This window comes from Delphinapterus leucas, unplaced genomic scaffold (assembly GCF_059928025.1).
Source record: "Delphinapterus leucas isolate spDelLeu-1000000601 "Yukka" unplaced genomic scaffold, BTC_Dleu_Yukka2 spDelLeu_asBTCV2_sq53, whole genome shotgun sequence".
Lineage (NCBI taxonomy): Eukaryota > Metazoa > Chordata > Mammalia > Artiodactyla > Monodontidae > Delphinapterus > Delphinapterus leucas.
This window is the reverse complement of record NW_028322262.1, coordinates 3,526,661-3,550,264: the sequence shown is the minus strand read 5'-3', so window position 1 is coordinate 3,550,264 and position 23,604 is coordinate 3,526,661. Positions and strand designations below refer to the sequence as shown.

Below are 23,604 nucleotides of genomic sequence, written 5' to 3'. Positions count from 1 at the left end.
CCCAAGCGTAAACCCTGAGACAAGGAACACGCGCACCACGCCGCCACGGGGGACGACAGGCCGGGCGCCCACCTAGCCGGACACCCTGCATTTCTGGAATCACCGGACGCCTGTGTAAATTTCCGTCTGGCCTGTCATTTTCCAAAGGCCACTCAAGATCAGGGGACAGAACGCCTCCTCTCCAAGTGTCCTGCCAGCCCACCCACTCAAGATCAGAGGGACAAAATGCCTCACTAAAACAAAACAAAACAGAAACACAAAAAAACTGGAGAGAGGGAGGAAAGGGTGCCCTGAAAAATAAAAACAAATTTAAAAAACTAAGCACGTTGACAGCGCTAAGAATAAACTACCAGGAAAAAGAAACCCTACATGTCAGATCCTAAAGTACAGAAGGGCAAGCCCGCCGACATTCCAGGACCGGGGGGACCGGGGTCCCCAGCCCTGCAGAGCCAACCGCAGACCGGCTCGGGCGCCCCTCGGAAGCGCGGGCTGCCCGCGGCCGAGTCTGTGCCCCCCGGCCGGCGCCGGCTCCCCTCTGCCCACCCTGCGCGCGGGGGCTGGAAACTGCCGCGGAGAACCACGGCGGGGCGGGAAGGGGGGCTCCAAAGAGGGTCTGGCGACTCGAGTCGCTCCGTTTCTCGGTGGGCTCAGCGCGCGCCGTGGGGGAACAGGAGCGGGGGTCCGGGAGGAGGGGACGGGTGGCACTTACGTAGACCGGCAGCGGCCACGGGTAGACGGCGGGCTCGGTCCCCAAGAGCGACTCCAGCCTCAGCTCCAGCTTCTCCCCCACGTCTTCGCGCGCGCGGGCCCCGCACCGCGCTAGTCTGGCGGTTGGGGGAGGGGCGCGGCGCCGCCGGCGGGGGCGGGGCAGACGGGCAGGCGGGAGGCTGAGGGGGGCCTGGTCTGGGCCTCAGCTGCCGCCGCAGCGCTCCCGTCCGACCACCGGCTCCCTCTTTGTGGTCACAGGCCCGGGGCCTCCAGCGCTGCTGCGAACTCGGGCCGGCGTGAGGCGACCACAATGAGCCGGGGGCCGGGCTGAAACACTCCCGGCACGCGCGATTCGCCCCGTGGACTCGCAGGCTCGCACGCACGCACGCACGCACGCACTCACGTACGCACGTCCTCGGCTGCCCCTGGCCACCCCCACCGGCCTGAAGTGGGGACCCGGGAAAACCCCTCATGGACAGTCGTGGCGGGTTTGACTCCCGACCTTGACGTAGCGTGACACACACCCTCCCCCCCCAATAAAAGAAAAGGAGCATAGGAGGCAATCTCATACATTATTGATAAACACATACAAAGACACTATTGGTACAAAACTATTTCTCCATATAGCAACTTTGAATGTTAATAATAAATACATATATGTATCAAACATTAATAAAAGAATAAAATTATCCAATATGAGTACATTTGCTCGTTTTGCAATTAGTTCCAGGATTCTATTTTAGATTACTACTTCATATCTGAGAGAGTTGGGTGTGTGTTTGGTTTTGTGGAAGCTGCATTGTGCTAAATTTTACCTTTCTTTCTTGAATTAAATGGCTTTTTTTCTCCCTTGGGAATACTGAAGACAGCAACAGCAGATTACTACCTACCAGTGGAAAAGTATAAATAGCAATTTTAGCCACTAGTGATTCTGAAATTGCCCTGAACTTTGTCCTTATAAAAATGCTCCAAGAATTACGTTTTGCAAATCCACAGATTTACTATCCATATTCAAGTCATTTATGTGGAGAAAGAATGTAGCCAGCCTTATCAGTAACACAGGATGTTATAGCCATCAAGCCATCAGCCACTGAAGCCACACCCAAAGCCGCACCCTGAGGGGATTCAGGATGGAGAAAACAGGATACTACTGGCCCTAGATAATTCAAGTGCAAATCAAGGGAATGATTTCCAGGAGGCCAGATTCTTGCATCTCACCATATATAGAAAAGTGCTACATTTATTAACTTAAGATGTCTAGTTTCTTTAATTAACAGTAATCTTTTGATGTTCCAACTACCTGTCTTTTTTTTTTTTTTGCAAGAACCTCTAAATACCCTGTGCCCTCCCTTAGCTCTTCAGAACAGTCCCTCAGAGCTATCTGAGAGGCTGTCTCCTGATTTCAGTCCTCAGTATCTCTTCCACATAAAACATAATTCTCAACTTCTAGGTTGTGCATTGTTTTTCAGTCAACATTTAATTGTATGGCTCATGTAGGTACTATGCCTAAATGTAATGGGATGAGCTGTAAATTATTAAAACTAGATAAATCCTGTCAGCTCTACCACTCGCTGAGATCCAGGCTTTCACCTCTGGATACCTCTGGCAGATATGGGGTCTGTGTTGGTCTTAAAATTATTCTTAGAATAGTGGGGACTCATTCATTCTTTCAACACATTTTATTGCTTATATTCTATGTGTCAGTTACAGTGCTGGGTCTTGAAATACAGAAGTCAACACACGAAAATACAAGGATAAAACACATTTTCTACCATATTAACTTTTTTCATTCATCAATTCATCCCTAAGTCATTCAACACGCATCTTCTTATTGAATACTGATGAGGGGTCAAATGCTATGCTAAACACTCAGTATATAGCTGCAAACGAGATGGACAGGCCCTGATTTTGATGTCACTACTATCTTTTGTCCTGCCATATAATGGGACAGCTTCATTATTCCCTTTACCCTAAGTTTTTATCACAAATTGCTAATGAAAATAAAGCTGTTAGTGGAGTTTCAACATGCATAGGTAAATGAGAACACAGAACTCCCCTTTCTCATGTCCCGTTCTCCCCCTTCTAACTCCCTATGTGAACTCACTTTGTGCCAAGGCCAAGAAGCTGTGCCCCAATAAGAACCAAGCTGATTTCCTCACACTGACTGGGGCTATTGCACACTTAGAAGACTTGATGCTTAATTTTGATAAGCAACTAGAAGACCATGGAGACAACCTATAAAAATGATTTGTCTTGGGAGAAAATACTAAAGAGGGTTAATGTGCTGTTCCACATGTCTAACCCCCTGGATTAAACCACAGGCACCAAGGTCACCAAGTGTACTTGGCAACAATGAGCTAATAATAAAAAAAAGCATCATACTGTTATTGTATTCATTTTCCCCCAAGGCACTCTCTGATAAACACCACAACCTCTAAGAGAATTGAGAACAGCTTCCTTGTGGGGTAGGTCATATAATATATATGCATCTTTTTCCAAGCAGTTAAATCATATCCAGCTATCAGCACACCTTACTTAAGGCGATCGTAATGTATGAGATTAAATGTTCCTACCTGATCGGAAAACTTCTTGTCCTCAATTCATTGGCTGTACTGGATTTTTTCTTCTTGGGTCAGACCTTCAGACTTCTACCAGAAATCCTTCCTTTGGGGAAACCAGGCCTTCCCAGAAACTCAGGAAACTGAAATGGAGACAGCAAGAGAGAAGGAAATTATTTGGACACATAGACCTCAATTGTTTGGTTTTAAGTAAACGTCCAAGCAAACATCTTCTAGATGGTATAATAACTTTAGGGAAATTCACGGTTTATAAGTTTGGGTACTCATAAACTGAACATATTATGATAAGAGTACAGGTTGCATTTTGTGTCTTCAACTCAAGCAAAGGCTTCAAAAAAGGCCCAGTTATCCTTTGTTCATTAAGACACAAAGAGAGGGCGAAAAGGGCAAGTTTCGAAGTCGTTTTCTTTACAATTTACTTCCTTTCTTCAGTCTTCAACAAGATCTTCAGGAAATTAACTTTACTAAAGTTAATTATTCATAAAATAAACATAGGAACCTGCAGAAGACTATTTCACAGAGTCCTGTAATGTACAATATCCATTGCATACATGCACCATGAGCTTGTCTTTTCTAGCACTGGCATACACAAAACTCTGTGTGTGTGTGTGTGTGCGCGCGCGTGTGTGTGTGTGCACGTGTGTGTCTTTTTCTGTGATGGAGCCATAGGGAGAAAATAAATCTATTGGCTGCAATTCAGTGATGTACGAAGATTTAAAGGTAAAGGAGAAGGTTACATCAAGTGAAACTATAAAGTCATGAGGTTGTGGTTCCAAAATAATAACAATAGCAGTCTTCTGTAACCAAGGGAGCAGGCTCCTCAAATTATAGTCACACCTGTTAGACCATCTGCCCATACATTTCACACTATCATTAATGGAAAACAAATGGCACTGTCCCTCCTTCCCTTTATCCATTGGCCATCCTCATATGAACTCTTTTTCTCTTGAAGGTCATGCTCTTTCCTATCTGTTTAAAAATATTAGGATTTAGGAGGAGTGATACGTAATGTGCCGTGCCTTGGTACTTGTACCAGTGACGGCTCTGTAAGGAGCACTGGGTTGTTAGGAGGCTATCAACTGAGTTCCCCTAGAAGCAGAACTTGAGGCGATAATTTGAGTGCAAACTGCTCATCTGGGAGGTGCTTCCAGAAAACTCAGAAGTGGAGTGGGAATTGAGAATGGAGGCATGGAAGGAAGCCAACAGAGGTGTATTACCGAATAAATTACTCCTGCAGGGAACTGCTGCCAGTACTTCAGGCGAGTTCTGTGAAACTCTACAGAACATGTCTCAGAGTTATCCCAAGAATCGGTGAGAAACTTGAAGTACTTATCTTCCAGTCCCCTCTGTCCTTGGTTGAAAGCTACACCCAGATACATTAACTCCTGTACACTTCTGGCCTGCCCTAAGGTGGATAATTGCAGGCGGCAGCATGATTCTATCAGCATATACTGGAATGATGAGTGCTGGGGAGATATGAGTGGAGCATCGAAACCATCTAACACAGTCAGGGCAGGAGATATTAATTATTGGCTTGAAAGTCCAAATGGATAACCTTAAATTCCTGGGTTTATGGTTTTACTTTGAGGTATTTAAGCAGGATGTATGAGTAAAAATTTCCTCTGTTAAATCAAGTTTAAGGTCCTAACTCCCTAATCTTCTGGAAAACTGTGGTATCTTTTAACAGATTTTTGAAAAGTAACATGATTAAGATTTCAAATTGACCATTCATTCATTCACTCATTCAACACACATTTATTGAACACCTAAAGTATGTCATGGGATAAACTAGGCACCAGTGTTACTGTTACTAAAATCATTATAGTGCCACCTAGAATTCAATGTATTGTGACACTCAAGTAAGAAAATCCATAGTTACCGTAAAAGATATTACAGAGTGCTATAGGAAGACACAGTAAGACCTTAATTCATGCTGTGGACAGTAGTATATGGGCGATATCAGTAGGGCTTCCTGTAGAAGGCAATTGAAATGGATATGTAACATGAAGGAAGGGTGAAGTTTTGAGGAAAAGAGAAGATAAATTCACAGTTGCCAGAAAATGAATGGTTAAGGATCAGTCCAGAAAGGAGTTCCATTCATAATCAGTATAAGAAATGCTCACTAGGGCTTCCCTCGTGGCGCAGTGGTTGAGAGGCCACCTGCCGATGCAGGGGACACGGGTTCGTGTCCCGGTCCGGGAAGATCCCACATGCCGCGGAGCGGCTAGGCCCCGTGAGCCATGGACACTGAGCCTGCGCGTCCGGAGCCTGTGCTCTGCAACGGGAGAGGCCACAACAGTGAGAGGCCCGCGTACCGCCAAAAAAAAGAAAAAAAAAAAAAGAGAAATGCTCACTGGCGTGTAGAAAAAGAAGACAATGGAGAGGGGGGTAGACGCCAGATCATGCACGGTCCATGTATGTATAGTAAGTGCTATGGTCTAGTCTTTGTGTTCCCCTCCAAATTCATACGTTGAAATCTTAATTTCCGTAGCTGATAGTATTAGTAGGTGGGGCCTTTGGGAAATGATTATGGTATTAGTGCTCTTATAAAAGAGACCCCACAGAGCTCCCTAAGCTCTTCTGCCATGTGAGGATACAATGAGAAGTCTGTGATTCAGAAGAGGGCCCTCATCTGACCATACTGGCACCCTATTCTTGAACTCGCAGCCTCCGGAGCCGTGAGAAAAAAAATTCCTGGTGTTTATGAGCCACCCAACCTGCAGTATAATCTTACAGCAGCCCAAAAGGACAAAGAGAGTTTGGATGTGAGATTTTCCTCCAAGAAAGATGGGAATCCATTGAAGGATTTTACCTGGTAACTTAGAAGAGAGAAAAGTTTCATAACACAATCAGGTACTTTTATAAGAAAAATTTGTTTCTTTTTCAGAAAGATCACTCTGGAAATACTGTGACTAGATTTTTGGAGAAGTCTGATGGCAGGCCCGGATATAGAAAGATGAGTTGGTAGTCCATTAATATAAGTCAAACAAGAAAGTGGATATAAAAAGTGTGAATTTGTGGCTGAGAGTTCTTTTCTTTTACTACTTGAAAAATGTTATGTCAATGCTTCTGACTCCATAATTTTAGACAAGAAATATGCTGTCATTGGAATTGGTTTCTCAATAAGTGATGCATCGTTTCTGCCTGTCCACTTTCGAGATTTGTTTTGTCTCTACTTTTCAGAAGTTTAATTATGACGCGTCTTGACAAGGATACCTTTGTGTTTTTCCTCTTTGGATTTGCTCAGATCCTTGGATGTGTGCTTATGTCTTCTAAAAAATTGGGAACGTTTCAGTCATTATTTCTCTGAATACTTTGTCAGTCCTACGTGCTCTCTGTTTTCATTCTGGAACCTTGATGATATGAATGTTAGTGCTTTTGTTACTGTTTACAGGTTCTTGAGATCCTGTTCTTTCTCCCATCTCTACCCCTCAGCCTATTTTTCTCTGTACATGTGGTACATTGTATTGATCTCTTCTAAGTTCATGATTCTGTGCTTTGTAATCTCCACTCTACTCTTGAGCAAAGTTTTTTGATTGTTGTATTTTTCAGTTCTACTGTTCTCATTTGTTTTTATTCTTATAACTTCTAGTTCTTTGTTCACATTTTCTATTTTTCCCATTTCCGTCAAGGAACACATAATTGCTAATTGAAGCATTTATGTGACAGCTTATTTAAAACCCCTGTCTGATAATTTCAATAGATGTTTTATCTCAGTGCTGGTGTAGGTCTATTGTCTTTTCTCATTTATTCTGTGATTTCCTGCTTCTTGGTGCCATGAGTATTTTTCAATTGGATTCTAAACATTGTGAGTTATTATATGACTCTGTATCCCATTTAATTTTATTATTACTTTTTAGAAGGAAGTCATCCTATTGGAGGTGGAGTATGAGGACTGGGGGGTTACGTACAGATTTCCACTGGGCCCTACTGTCAAAACCCCAGCAAAAGTGGGCACTTACATTCTCTCACTGCAGACAGATCAAGTAGAAGTTCAGCTATCCTACTGGCCCTTCTGACACCTTCCCCCCAAAAGTGGGAACATTAATATCATTCTGTTGCCTTTTAGTAGGAGTGGAAGTTCATCTCCCCAGTAGATTTCTTGACACCAGGGGAGGGGAGAGGTGAAGTGTTTGCTGTGTTTGCTGTCCTTCCTCCCACTTCATTCCTTCTTGTTGATGCCGGGTGTGGGTAGAGGGTCAGCTACCTGCTGGCCCCACTGACACCAGGGTAAGAGGAAGAGAACTGCCAACTAGCCCTGCTTGTGCCATCTCATTCTGTCTTACTGCCTCAGGACGGTTATGGGGATTCAGCACCCCATTGGGTCTCACTGACACCATGTGTTGGGGGTTAGTGGGGTGCCTACTCCCTCCAACCTGTAACATCCTATTCTTATCGATGTCAGGGAGAGACGGAGGCTAGGTCCCACCATTGGACCCCACGACTGTGTGAGGGCAGCCCAGTGTTAACTAGCCTGTCAGGCACCACCTTTGAAAGTCTCTTTGCTAATGCAAAGGGGTGGAGGCTCAGCTCCCCACTGCACCACACTGAAACAGCCCTGGTGGCGAATCAGAGCGCTGCCTCTTCTGGAGGGCAGGAGTGGGGTGGTGTGGAAGATCAAATCCTAGCTTGGCCCAACTGAAACCACAGGACATAGGGGATGGGTGCAATATTCCACTGGCACTTGGCTCGAGTAGTGTGTATATTATCGCCCAAATGGTTTTCTGTCTTTGACAACCCCTTTCCTCATACCTTGGCTAGGGGGAACGGGGGTTTTGTGTTTTCTTTTTTGAAGCTTTTTTGTCTGTTGTTCTGTTGGTGGTTATTGATTGGGGGTTCCTGTAATACCCTCTCCAGGATGTATGGGAAGCAACAGGAAACACAGGGGACTCATCACCATGTTATTCCTCAAGTCCCAAAGTCCCTAGTTAAGTCTGCCTTCTCATTTCCACCTTTCAGTGTCTTCCTATGTTTGTCTGTTGTTATGTTCAGGGTTTTAGTTTTAAGTGGAAGAACCTGGGAGAAATGGGCTACTTCATCTTCTTGGAAGCAGAGGTCTGGAGGCCTATGGATGTTACAAAGTACTGCTGACTGTAAATTAAAATTTGATGATATACACCTTGCCCTTTAAGAATTCTTCTGCTAGATGATGTGGCTTCCCAAAGTAGCTACAATTTGACTTTCATACTTCTAAAAGTCAAGTGTTTTGCCGCAGTTGAAATTTAAAGATAAGCAAGAGATGAGGCTAAGATGATCTATGTGGTAACAGATTAAAGTTGGAAACATCAATATACATTCATGCTTAGCTTAATATTGCTTCATATTACCTTAACACACATGGTTATGTAGAGAGATACTTATAGATATGTCCATATACGTGGGGAATGTACACACATGTTATCTCTTTGCTCTGTCAGCTGAGAAGATCTAGAAGCAATGACATCCGGGCAGCAATTAGCACACCCCACACCCAGATCCTGCTGTCTAATGCTGTTCTCCACTAAAAAGACCTAGTTATCCTTGAAGAAATAGCTGATTCTAGGACTGGGGCAGTAAATATACAAGATTTATATACAAGGCCATCTTATAGTGTCAGAAAGTAAGGAAGTTCCAAAAAAATATATAGGATGGGGATACCTCAGAGTGGCACACGAGCCACTGAACTGAAAAGAGTTCACAAGGGTCAGGACTAGAGCAATTTGAGGAACAAAGTAACTAACGTAGAATTAGATTATGACCCAAAGTATAAAATAAAAATCCGTGAGTTCTTCTGATATAAATAAATAATTGGATACATAAATAAATGCGGGAGAATAGATAAATCTCCAGTGCAAAAGAATTCCAAATAGTTTATGTAGTACTCCATCTTAAGCATAACTCTCTATTCCTTAGTTGTGGGCTGAGCATATTGACTTCCTTCCAAAAAGTACAATATGGAGAAGGGAAAACAGTAATTTTACAATGGAGAAACCTGAAAAACACTACCTCAGCCTGGTGATCAAGGTCGACCTCAGCATTCATAATGCATATTGATACTTTGTACACTTGATGTGATCTGACAAAATAACCCTTCTACTCTTGTGGTCTTCCTCCCCCAAACACATAATCCCAATATTATCAATGAAACATGCATCAAACAAATTCTAGTAGCGGGCATCCTACACAAGCCTAACTACTCAAAATTGCCAAGGTCATGCAAGGAAAATCTGAGAAGCTATCAAACCCAAGAGGAGCCTAAGGAAACATGGCAACTAAATGTAATGTGATGTTTTGGATGAAATCCTGGAATAGAAAAAGGACATTAGGTAAAAACTAAGGAACTGGACTAATGGATGGACTATAGTAAACAATAATGTATCAATATTTGTTCACTGATTGTAACAATGTAACATACTAATATAAGTTGATCGTCACAGAGGGAAATGGGTATAGTGTATATGGAAACACTTTATACTATCTTCTCAATTTTTCTGTAAAATTAAAACACTTCTAAAAAATAAAGTCTATAAAAACGTTGTGTTTTCTTGTTTTATGATTATGTGCCTGTATTTCCTAATAAATATGTAAATTTGCTTTGCCTTCCTTGATACTGATATTAAAGAAAATACTAAGTAACTCTGAAAGAATTTGTAACTCCAATTTAACAAGCAATAATTCTGGGTATTAACTTTTTAGGAGAACCCACTGAATCAATCAAAGCAAATTGTCTTTAAAGGCTGAATTTCTTTTCAGTGTTTAATCTTTTCTATGATTAATGCATACCACAAGCATGGTTCTCTTTCAAAGGGCAGAAAACATTGCTTGTAGGCAAGGTCTAAAATACAGTGAAATATTCATGTATGATGCTATAACAACTTTAATGTATTTTATGTTTTCAAAATGATGAAGTGTTATTTCAGTCAATAAAGTATTCACTTTTATACATTTCCTACCCACCTTTTCCCAGAACACCCACAAGGAAATGATACTATCATCTGATATTAGGCTCATCAATTTAAATTGGAGTTTTTGGTAGCTGTGGTTGCCAACGGTACTGGAATGTGTGATACTTTTACAAATCCTCTCCATGGCAAAATCTGATCTTCACAAGGTAGATCACAGTACGTGCCTAAGGCCAATGACATAGAGCTTTGTAGCTAGATTACCAAGCATTTTACTTAGAGGCACAATAGAATGTAGAAAAGGCCATTTCTCCTTCTGTCTTTTTCTGCTCAAAGGTCACTCACCATCTCAGAAGTTTTCCATAAACTCAGACTATATAATGTCACTTAATGTGAATGTAGCTCAACATTCTGTTTTAGTACAGCTAATCTCACATTATTTTATTGGTCCTAAATATGTAAATCATCAGCAAAGTTTTGTACTTAACTTTTTTTTTGGATGTGGACCATTTGTTAAAGTCTTCATTGAATTTGTTACAATACTGCTTCTGTTTTATGTTCTGGTTTTTTGGCTGCGAGGCATGTGGGACCATAGCTCCCCGACTAGGGATTGAACCCACACCCCCCTGCATTGGAAGGCGAAGTCTTAACCACTGGACCGCCAGGGAAGTCCCTGTACTTAACTTTTAAAAATAATTAAAATAAGCTATTCAACACATTTTTCCTAAAAAAAAAAAAAAAAAGTAATTCCTCTTAGGCTGGCCCTGGACACATACATGACTTTGCCATTTTTTCCATGGATTATTTTCTTATCTGTTCTACTGTGTCACATTTGTTCTACCTTCTCAAAAAGAAGCATTTAAAAATTCATCTACGCGTTCATGCATTCATACATTTATTAAATAAATCTACTGAACACCTACATACGGCACAGAAAAGGAGGCAGAAAACTAATCTGGGTTGCACAGAAAGTAATGAACTCAGTTAAAATTTTTGGTGAAAACAGGTGTTACTCAATCTACTGGAAATTACATTTCATTATGGGGACTCACACACTCAAGGAAAACCAAGACCTAAATAATAATAAAGTAATAAAAGCACTAGCCATTTACTGAGTGCCTGCTTTTACCTGACTCTGAAACTCTAAAATCATTACGGATGTTTTGAGGATTGTCTGATATAATTGTAATTTCTATTTTACAGATGAAAATAACAAGGTTCAGAGACATTAGGTTACTTGCCTAAAGTCAAGTGGCCCAGAAACTACACAACTGGAAATTGAACCTTAGATTTCATAATGCCAAAATCTGTGCTTTTAATCACAATGTGTGTGTGTGTGTGTGTGTGTGTGTGAGAGAGAGAGAGACAGAGAGAGAGAGAGAGAGAGAGACAGAGAGAGACAGAGAGAGACAGAGAGACAGAGAGAGAGAAAGAGAGAGAATGTGTTTAATAGAGAGCTTCTGAGAAATGGCAAGAAAACTGCCAGGTACCCATAAAACAATAATTTAGGAGCTTCTTACTATACAAGTAATTGTTAATCATATGGCTGAACTAAGGATCTCTCACTTTTAAACTAAGAAATCAAAAGCTTCCAGAAGTTGAGTCTAAATTTTACACTTACATAAGATACTTCATACAGAATGCTAAAGTATACTACCTAAAGAGTTCTGAAAATACTGGAAGCATTCATACTAGTATGATTTCATAATGTGGATAATAGAGGATTTAAGAAATTGGCAGATGCAACTGCAGACTCATTTCTTATCATTTCTGTGAAGGGCAAGATAAATCAATAAAATGAGAAAAATGAAAAAAGAATGGCTAGCAATTTTAGGTAGTTTGCTTCATCTCCATACTAGGAAAGACTAAGCAAAAAAAAAAACTTCTCGAAATTTTATTTTGAAAGCACCTACAAGTGTATATGGTCTTTTTATACCAAAAAACTTGGAATTATGAACTGTCCAATAAGTCTAATCTTCTCTGATGATAAAATTGCTGGCTTTATTTGAAACTATGAAATGAAAAGTGAGGTAATAATCAGAAATTCTTAAGAAAAGGAGTAGACAAAACAAAATTCTAAGAGTTGTGTCAAAAAATATTTTGAAACGAACATAAAATCCCCATTACTGGTACAGAGCTTTTAAAACTTTATCTTGGTTTTAAGCTTTAATAAACATTGATATGTTTACATAATTACTGTCATAAGGAAGACACAATTTTAGGTCAGCTTTCTTCATTCTTTCTTTATTAAGCATTATTTTATTTTGCTCCATCATCTTGTAATTATAATATAGTAACTGTGTCACTTTCTACTAAGTGGATATAATTTCCTAAACTGTTTTCCTATTCTTAACAATTAAAGGTGTTTCCAATGTTTTATTACAAATGACATGACAATGAGCATCTTTATATAATAATTTTCTGGATTATAAATTATTTATCGGCATAAGCTTCCAGAATTAGAATTAATGTGTAAAAAGCTATTAACATTTTTATCTTGCTAGACATTGCCAAATTACTTGTCAAAAGATGGAACCGAATTATATTGCAAAAATCTTTGCCAACAGAAAACATTATATACAATTTTTGATTTTGCTGAATTATTAAGTTGGAAACCTATGTTCCATTTCTTTGAATTCTTTGATAACAGCGTGCTGCTGCAGGCTGCGAGGGCAGCCATGTCCATGAAGGCTCCCCAGAGTTGGAGCGGGGAAGTGGAAAAAGGTAAAAAAAAAAATACTAATTGTATTTTCCCTCGATTGTTATCTCTCATTCTTTTCTGCCTCTGTGTAACTTATATCCAGGTAGCTGGAGAAACATCATGTGGCAGGGAAAATTGGTATTCCAATAAATTAATAAACACCAACTTCAAATGGATTTTCAAGACTGGAAATATTGCTCTGACTTACAGTAAGTTCTTTCTAATTCTCCTTAAGGACTATTTTCTTAGAAGCTTTCCCTACCCTCCTCAAATTTTCCTCCATCCTCTCTACTTCCTTCACTCTGAGCTGGTGAGGCGCTTCCTAACTCATTAGGAACACAGAAGTCAGTAAATAGTCCACTGCCAAATCCGTTAATTCATTAGCATTTGCATTGATCTTTGTATTCCCTTGCACTACAGGAGTTCAAGTTCAAAGGCCACGTGCACTACAGATAGCATTTCATTTTCTCTCATCTTCTCAAGTACTTCACAGCACTGCATTTTCTACAACCCATCTACTCCTTATGAATGATTCTTGCCAAAATTCAACCTCATTCTAGACTAGTAACTCCAACTTAAAATGTTAAAAACTATACGTGTAACACGAAAGCCTCCCTCCTCCTCTAATCCCTGCATATCTTCTTTAGCCAATTCATGTCTGAACTTTTCAAAATTGTTATCATCATATATTGTTTCCATTTCCTCACGTCCCATCTACTCTATAATTTACATCCATCTGACTTCCCTCACCGTAATCTCTCTGCCCACTGTCCTGAAATTTTACTTATGAAGGTCACCAGCGATCTCCATGTCAGTATAGCCAATGAATAGTTTTTCTCCTATTTCTAGGCTCTTTCCTTCTTTAAAAAAGAAAAAGAAAAACAAAAACCATTTTTTTTCCTCTATCCTTTCACACTCTCATCATCTTCTGTCCTGGTATATTTTACTGGCTTTCCGTGTTTAATCTGATTTCTAACATTCTATGAGTTTCCTTTATCTTCAGTGGAATAAACCACTATATGAAGGATTATTCTCAACAGTTAGTTCTCATAATAACAGTACTAGTAGCAGCAGTCAATACTTCTATAATGCTTATCATGTGCCAGACACTATTCTAAGACACTGTTTAAATACATATATATAGACACACACACACACACACACACACACACGAAGTTTTTCTCCTCATAGGCGTATGAAATAAGCCGATTATTATACCCATGTTACAAATGAGAAAACGGAGGCAATGAGAGGCCAAGGTCACATGATCAGTACTTGGTGAAGCCCCGCCTGAGTTAATGCTGGAACTTTAGAGGAGACAAGTTAAATAATGTCTCACAGATTGGCCTTAAAAGTGAGCAACACTTAATTAATGACTTGTGAAAGTATCAGAAAAAAAGGGGACATTTTAAATTGAATGGGATCTACTAAGTCATGGATCAGTAACTAAGAATGACTCTTATTGAATGAAATTATTTTTCATTATTCTTTTGAAAGAAGAATAATCTTGTGTTAGTGTTTCACAGTTTTTTTTTTCATTCACATATTTATTCTTTATTAGACACACATTTCCTACACACCTACGTGCCAGTGTCCGCTGCAAGCCTTGGAAGCAAAAAATTACAAAGTCCCTGCTCTTAAGCAAATGTCCAGTGGTGGAGGAAGACAGAGTAAACATGTAAATAAATGTTGTACAGTGACAGAAATACGACTGGACAAAGGGATGGAGAGGCACTGAGGAGGCAGGTCTCTTTGGTCAAGATAGTAGTGGTGGCGTTTGAACCGAGACCTTAACGAGCCTTAACGATAAGAGGGAAATTGGTCTGGGTAGATGGATTAGCCCATCTAAAGCTGGGAGAGCAAGAAGTAGAGCTTGTTGCATCTGAGGGACTGAAAAGGACAACTGTGCCTCGAGCCCCATGAAGGTCAGGGAAAGATGTAGTAAGTGACCAGAGCACACGGTCCCTGTGAGCCTGGCTAAGTAGTTGAAAATTTCATCTCTTTACAATAGATAGCCTTTAGAGGTTAGAAGCAGTGCAATAATAGCGTCTGATTTGTGCTTTTTAAAAGACTACTTTGACTGTTGAATGTCCTACAAAAGCAAAATACCTGTGTCTCTATGAAGCGCAGATAGTAAATTTTAAAAAGCCCAATGAGCTCATAAGCAGTTGGTTGACTACTGTTATCATTTATCTTAACTAGACTTCATTAATAGAAGCTTGGTGACCTTGGGGTCCTGGGACATATTAGATTAGGGCAACCCAGCTATTTTCAAATAGTGTGATTTGAAGAATCCTTGAAATTGTTAGGGTCCAGGAAGATTATTTTATTGCTGGGGCTGGATGGGAAGTTTAGAATAAGAAAAGAAAGTATGATGGCTGGCTTCCATCTATTCTCCCTTTCTCTGGGAGAAATGATGGTGGGGTGACTACTTTGCTGTTGACCCAATGCTTCAATTTCAGAGCTGGTTCAATCCAGTAACTATTTGCTGAACAACTATTATATGTTAGGCACCCAGCTGGAACTGGGAATATAAAGAGAATAATTAATAAGAAAAGCAGGTATTACTAACAAGAGACAGGCACTGTGCTAATGCTTAACACGCACCATCTCAAGTTACATCAATTTACACCGTAACCATATGAGGTAGATGCATTTATTATACCATTTTCCAGGTGAGAAATCTAATCCCTTTAAGGGGCTTAAGTTACTTCTCCAAGGTTACACAGCTAGTTAGGGGCATAGGCAGTATTTGGACTCAGGTCTGGTATCAGCACCAACTCTCTTAGCCATTATGCTCTCTAAGGACCTTACTTGAGAAGTTCAGATTATACATATATGGGTACAACCAACCCTAAGACCATCTGGCAAAACTGGCTGCTTGAGAAGTCCTGGATTTATGTAAGATGCTCTTGGAATGGAGAAGATCGTGAAGGAGGGTCCCCAAAACACACTCTCTATACTAAGGGGCAACAGAAGAGAGAAAGAATTAGCCTACAGCAGTATGATATTGAGGACCAAGAAACAGTGTTTCTCTCTTTTGTGAACAGTTATTAAATTATTTCTACTTCAGAATATCAGAAAGAAATCACAGGACTATGGACAGTTTGCTGAGCCACCCTATCTATCTTAGCGTGAAATCCTGGCAGGTGTAGAGCTCATAGTATGACCCTGGCACCTAAGTGTAGTTAAGTAAGCTTTCATTTTTCTTCGGCCTTAAAGCAAAGCAGCTTTCTGATAGGTATAATTTAGGAAAGGCTTCCAAGAAAATAGTTAAAGTCCACTTTAAATATCTCAGAGAAAAGCAATTTTGCAAAAGATCTATCAGCAAAAGCAAGGCCAAACACACCAATTATTTAGTGAGACTTGTATTGTTATATCATTGCTCATGTTGTTTCTTTATGCATTTACCTGGAAGAAGGCTTTTAATGTTCAACAATTCTCAAAGAGATAAAGACCCACACTGATGTGCCAGAAAGAGCTTTGCCCTGGAATTAGATCAGTTTAGGTTTGGCTACTTACTAGAATTAGGTAACATTCTTAATCTTTCTGAGCCTGTCTCCTATCTGCAAATAGGGATACCACTATCTATTACAGAGGGATGTGGTTAAATTAAATGACACATGTAAGTGAAATATATCCTTCCAGGCTGAGAACATACCTAGTAAATGTTAAGTGATCTGCAAATATTCTGCTTTCTTGAAACGGATGAAACCTGTTATCATGATTTTAACCAATGGTCTAAATATCAAGACAATATTTAGTTAAAAGTTATAGTTGTTCTTTCACTGTCCACCTGCATTTTAACATATTCTAACCTATTCTCCTTGATAAATTGTGTCAATATTAGTAACATTTGTCATTTCAGCTATTACTGTTCATATGTTTAAAATATTTCAATGTGATATAAGTCGTTACTCAAAGGGATGCCTAGCTGGCTTTGTCAAAGATTTATTTTAAGTAAAAATAAAAGACTCATTTTCACCAAGTTTGACTGAACAGTGTATTCATTAACTGTATGAACTTTCTGGCCAACCCAATACAGTAGCCAAGACATGGAAACAACCTCAGTGTTTTCTTGTGGATGAATGGATGAAGAAAATGGGGGTGCATACAACCTACTATTAGTCAGCCATGATAAAGAAGGAAATCTGGCTATTTGTGACCACATGGGTGGGTTTGGGGGGCATTATGCTAAATGAAATGTCAGACAGAGAAAGATAAATACTTTATGATCTCATATGTGAAATCTAAAATACTGAACTCATGATAGAAAGAATGGAATGACGGTTGCCAGAGCTGGGGGTTGGAGGTGACGAAAATGAGGGAAGATGATCAAAAGGTAAAAACTTCTAGTTATAAGACAAGTGAGTAATGGTGATGTAATGTACAGCTCGGTCACTACGGTTAACAATACCGTATTTTATGTTTGAAAGTTGCTAAGAGAGTAGATCTTGAAAGTTCTCATCACAAAGATAACATTTGTAATTATGTGAATTAAGGTTAACTAAACTTATTGTGGTAATCATTTCACACACACTATATATATATTAATCATCACATTGTACACCTTGGACGGATACAATATTATATATCAATTAAATTTAATTTCCGTCTGGCCCGTCATTTTCCAAAGGCCACTCAAGATCAGGGGACAGAACGCCTCCTCTCCAAGTGTCCTGCCAGCCCACCCACTCAAGATCAGAGGGACAAAATGCCTAACTAAAACAAAACAAAAGAGAAACACAAAAAAACTGGAGAGAGGGAGGAAAGGGTGCCCTGAAAAATAAAAACAAATTTTAAAAACTAAGTACGTTGACAGAGCTAAGAATAAACTACCAGGAAAAAGAAACCCTACGTGTCAGATCCTAAAGTACAGAAGGGCAAGCCCGCCGGCAGTCCAGGCCCGGGGGGACCGGGGTCCCCAGCCCTGCAGAGCCAACCGCAGACCGGCTCAGGCGCCCCTCGGAAGCGCGGGGTCCCCGCGGCCGAGTCGGCGCCCCCGGCCGGCGCCGGCTCCCCTCTGCCCACCCTGCGCGCGGGGGCTGGAAACTGCCGCGGAGAACCACGGCGGGGCGCGAAGGGGGGCTCCAAAGAGGGTCTGGCGACTCGAGTCGCTCCGTTTCTCGGTGGGCTCAGCGCGCGCCGTGGGGGAACAGGAGCGGGGGTCCGGGAGGAGGGGACGGGTGGCACTTACGTAGACCGGCAGCGGCCACGGGCAGACGGCGGGCTCGGTCCCCAAGAGCGACTCCAGCCTCAGCTCCAGCTTCTCCCCCATGTCTTCGCGCGCGGGCCCCGCACCGCGCTAGTCTGGCGGTTGGGGGAGGGGCGCGGCGCCGCCGGCGGGGGCGGGGCAGACGGGCAGGCGGGAGGCTGAGGGGGGCCTGGTCTGGGCCTCAGCTGCCGCCACAGCGCTCCCGTCCGGCCCCCGGCTCCCTCTTTGTGCTCACAGGCCCGGGGCCTCCAGCGCTGCTGCGAACTCGGGCCGGCGTGAGGCGACCACAATGAGCCGGGGGCCGGGCTGAAACACTCCCGGCGCGCGCGGCCCGCCCCGTGGACTCGCACGCTCTCACGCACGCACGCTCCCACGCACGCACGCACGTACGCCCGCACATACGCACGTCATCGGCTGCCCCTGGCCACACCCACCGGCCCGAAGTGGGGACCCGGCAAAACCTCTCAGGGCCAGTGGTGGCGAGTTCGACTCCCGACCTCGACGTACCGTGACACAACCCCTCCCCCCCAATAATAAGACTATAATTCCTATTAAATATGACAGCTGGAATCCCGGCTTCTGTTCACAAAATTGCCGTGTATTTAGCCTATGCTAGGCACCAGACCGCGGACGCTCAGTACTGGCCAAAAAGGAAATGCCCTGCCCTCATAGCACTGCCATTTTAATTGGAATAGTAGTGACAATGGTCAAGGGAGAAAATAAAGTGTCATCATCGCCACGGGGATGGTTAATCTCATGTGCGCACTGCGTGGGGCCCCGGCAACCACAAACATTATTCCAGATGTGGCCGGGAAGGTATTTTTCAGAAGAGATTAACACTGAAATTGGTCCACTTTGCGTAAAGGAGGAACGAATACAAGGAATTTATATATGCAGTACATATATATTTTTATTCTACATGCTTTTCTATGTAGGTGTATATGCGTGTCTATATGTATGTACGTGTATGTATTGCATATATTATATGTGTATGTATGTATACTGTATATATACACACCTAAATATCTTTCTATGTGTGTATATATGTATGATATAGACGTACCTAGGTGTGTACATTGCATATGTTATACGTATGTGTACATACTGTATATACACAAACGATGCATTTCATATGTGTGTATGTATAGTGTATCTGTATGTGTCTATTGTATATATTACGTGTATATGTGTGTATACATACTGTATATATACAAACTATGCATTTTATATATATGTGTGTATATATGTATTTGCGTATTGTATATACTATATGTGTATATGTCTGTATGCGTACTGCATATATACACAGCTGTATATTTTTGTATGCGTGTACATATGTACGTGTGTGTGTATATACACACACACCCTATGGATTCTGTTTGTCTGGAGAACCCTCACTGATACGGCCACTTATGACAATTGAGCACCTGCTCTTTGCCAGCCAGGGAGCCAAACGCTTGTCCTTTCTGTGTCTCCCTTAAGTGTCACAAGTCCCGGGAGGGAAGGTGATGCCGCTCCTACCAGTTGAGGTGCCTCAGGGACAGAGAGGTGCACAGGGCGGGGGGCTGGAGCCTGGTGGAGCCCAGGTGCAGTTCTAGCAGCAGTACAGCCTAGCAGTCCCACTTCCCCGGGTGCCTCTCACAAAGACGCCGAGGGAGAGACGGGGTCTGAAGGAGGGGATGAGGAAGCTTCCGTGGGTCTGCAAGCCCAGACCAAGGCTGACTCGTCAAGGGTGTTAGAGGTCAGGACTCTGGTTACCCTGGGGAAGGGGTTACACAGAGCCATTCCCATTCGGAAAAAGTATCCATTCTGCTCTTGTTTGTATGTTTACCCCCCTCCCCCAAATCTTTTAAAAACAGATTCTCTTGGTTGCTGGGAGCACACAAGGGGAAGTCGTGTGTGAGGGGGTGTGATCCAGGGGACAGGGAGGATAAGCCCCCCCCTCGTAGGGCCGGGAGTGGCTCAGCTTTGTGAGCTAAGGATGGCCTGCGAGGTCCCAGAGAGAAGGGTCCCTGCTCCGTCCCTGCTCCGTCCTTGCTCCGTGCACCCCATTCCCAGCCTGAGAAGTCCAGAGCCCCCCGCCCCCGCACACACACACACCAGGGAGGAGTGCCAGTCACAATGGCTCCCAGGCTCCGGCTCCAGGGCTCCCGGCACTAGGAGCTATTTTCAGCTTTCATGCCCTAGGACACGGCCAGAGCTATTGTCTCCGGAAACTCTCTGTCTGTCTCTCGCCCGCCCGCCATCCCTCCCTCCCTCCCTCCTCCGCCTTTTCCCCTCCCGCTCCAGCTGTCCTGCCCTCCACCCTGCATTTCTACACAGGGTGGCTCACAGACAGCTGCTCCCCGTGCCCACCCGCCACCATTCGATGGATGTCAAAGCAAGCCCTGGGGACTTCCCTGGAGGTCCAGCGATTAAGACTCCGAGCTTCCACTGCAAGGGGTGCGGGTTCAAAGCCTGGTCAGGGAAATAAGATCCCACATGCCGCCCAGCACGGCCAAAGAAATAAATGAGTAAAAACTAAAGTTATAGTGATGAAACAGCCCTAGTGGTGCAAGGATGGGACGTATAGCTCTATGGTAGAGAATAAAGGTCCAGAAACAGATAGATGAGAACTTGATATGACAGAAAGTGAGGAAATTAAGGAGTTTTCAATAAATGGCATTAGGACAATTGCATATCCATGTGGGGAAAAGTAAATTAGAAAAAAAGAAAACAAGCAAGCCCTGGTCAGGTGTGACCTTGGGCCCAGGGCCATTGGCACACGTTGTCGTGTGGGACGTTCTTCCTTAGACTCCTCCCTCCCTCCTGTGTCACTGTCACTTCCTCCAGAACCTTCCTGGACTCCCCTACACAAGCCCGGGGTGTGCCCTCACCCGCCCACCCTGGATCACCGGAATTCCAATCCTGGCCCACCCTTCCCCGCCAGGTGAAGAACTGTGCCTGGTCAGTAAGACCGTAGAGGTCCTTGGCCATTGCTATTGCAGTTGGAATTGTTACTGTGTTTACACAGGGTGACCAACACCCGCCCCCACTTTGCCCAGGACCGCTCAGGTTTGAGCGCTGGAACTATGGGGAAACCCTCATTTCTGGGGAACCCAGAAGGCTGGTCAGCCTATTTAGGATGGATCTTTCACTTGATATCCCAATCCCCGAGAGCCAGAAAGGGAATCTCCCCCCTCCTTCCATGGTAACCTTCATTCATTCATCCACTCATCCCTTTATTCAACTCCTTTATTCAGCAAGTATTTATGAAGCATCTACTACATAGCAGACACTCTTCTAGGTGCTGGGGACAGTAAACTGAGAAGGTGTGATTTCTTACATGGGGATGATGTCTCGGAGACCACTGCAGGGCATGGGAGGTGGGAGAGGGAAGGGGCAGTTCTAAATGCAGGCTCTGACGGGATTGGGGCAGACCTTGCCCTAAGCCAGGCTGCTTGCTTCAACACAGCTGTCCTCACCCAGGGCCATCCTGCTTCCGCCTCCCCCAGTTCTTCAGTGATGTCTGGGGAAAATCTGTGGTTGTCACAACTGGGGGGGAGGGGACCCTGGAATCAAATGGGTGGGGACAGGGATGCTGCTGAACCCCACACAGTGCCCAAGAGGGGCCCCCAGCAGAGAATGACCCGCCCCAAATAACCCCAGTGCCATGGGGGAGACCCTGCACTAATATTATTCAGACCCGCTTGTGCCCCGAGATTCCTGCACAGGCTGGGACTCTAACCGGGTCACCTCTGTATCCCGAGGTGACCTAGAGTGGGGCAGCCAGGAGGGCTGAGTATCAGGGACGAAATGACCAATCTCTGTGCCCACTCTCCCCGCCACACCCCAGGGTCGATGGCCTCTATCTCCTCCCTGTGCAGCTAGCTTTTCCCTGAGCCATTTCTTCTTGTCAAGGTCCCTGTCGCAGGTTGTGTTCCCCGAAGATGACGTTGAGAGCAAGGATTGGAGTGCACGTGGTTGATGTGAGACGTGCAGAGAACAGATACAGCTGCCATAGGGTCCCGCAATTCCACTCCTGGGCATAGATCTGGAGAAAACTCTAATTCAAAAATATACATACACCCCTGGGATTTCCCTGGTGGTCTAGTGGTTAAGACTCTGTGCTTCCAGTGCAGGGAGCATGGGTTCCATCTCTGGCCAGGGAACTAAGATCCCACAGGCTGTGTGACAAAAAAATAAAGAGAGAGAAAAAATGAAAGAAAAAGAAAGAAGGAAAGAAAGAAAGAAAGAAAGAAAGAAAGAAAGAAAGAAAGAAAAGATACATGCACCCCAATGTTCATTGCATCACTATTTATAATAGGCAAGATGTGGAAGCTATCTAAGTGTCCACTGATGGAGGAATGGATAAAGAAGATGAGGTACGTATATACAATGGAATATATTTAGCCATAAAAAGAATGAAATAATGCTATTTGCAGGAACATCGTGGATGGACCTAGAGATTATCACACTAAGTGAAGTAAGTCAGAAGAGAAAGACACATATATGATCTCTCTTATATGTGAAATCTAAAATACGACACAAATGTACTTGTCTACGACACAAAAACAGACTCACAGACATAGAGAACAGACTTTTGTTTGCCAAGGGGGAGAAAGAGTGAGGGAGGGTTGGATTGGATTTTTGGGGTTAGCAGACGCAAACTACTAAATATAGGATGGATAAGCTACAAGGTCCTACTGTCTAGCACAGGGAACTATATTCAATATCCTGTGATAAGCCATAATGGAAAAGAAAAAGTTTTATTTATAGGTTCCATCCCTAACTGAGCTGGCCCATCCCCTCCCATGGTTCTAAGTGCAGCCCGAGGCTGCAGACTTCCCACCCTGGTCTTCAGCTCCAGAGCAAGCCACCTGCAAACCAGCCGCATCTTCCCAGGGGCTGGCAACTCTCCTTTGCTACTGATTCCAAGACACATCCAGATACCACAAATGTGACCATGAAAACAAACTCAGGCACGTTCAAATCAGGGAAATAACATTCTTATCTCTGTTTAGTAGTTGCTTAATTTTAGAATAGCTTAGAGTTACAAAAAAGTTGCAAAGATCTGTACAGAGTGTACAGAGTGCTGTGGACCCCCGACCCAGTACCCCTATTTCCAACACGTTAGTACTTTAGTACGTTAGTACGACATGCTTATCCAACTAAGGAACCGAGATGGATACGTTATTATTAACTAAAGTCCACACTTCATTTGAATTTCCCTAGCTTTCCCCTAACATCCTATTTCTGTCCCAGTCTCCTCTGGGCTGTGGCATTTCTCAGACATCCCTGGGTTTTGATACCTTGAAAGTTTTGAGGAGGACTGGTCAGGAATTTTGTCCCTCAATTTGTTTGTCTGTTGGTTTTCTGATGTTTTACTTATGGTTGGGCTGGAGTTATGGGGTTTGGGGTGGAAGATGCAGACAGAGATAAAAATGTCATTCTCCTCAGGCCACATCATCAAGGATACACACCATCAAGGATACACACATCAAGAATACACACCATCAACGGGACTTGTGACAAACAATT

The 23,604-nt window shown here is 43.1% G+C and overlaps 1 long non-coding RNA gene across 1 annotated transcript; it reads right to left on the bottom strand.

The window, feature by feature from the left end:
* Positions 1-234: 234 nt before the first annotated feature.
* On the bottom strand, positions 235-18,242 carry LOC149743919 (uncharacterized). The gene is made up of 3 exons (XR_016391678.1): positions 18,067-18,242; positions 3,282-3,409; positions 235-1,594 (listed from the first exon to the last, which is right to left on the bottom strand). It is a non-coding gene; the product is annotated as an uncharacterized LOC149743919 (long non-coding RNA).
* Between the last annotated feature and the right edge of the window lie 5,362 nt (positions 18,243-23,604).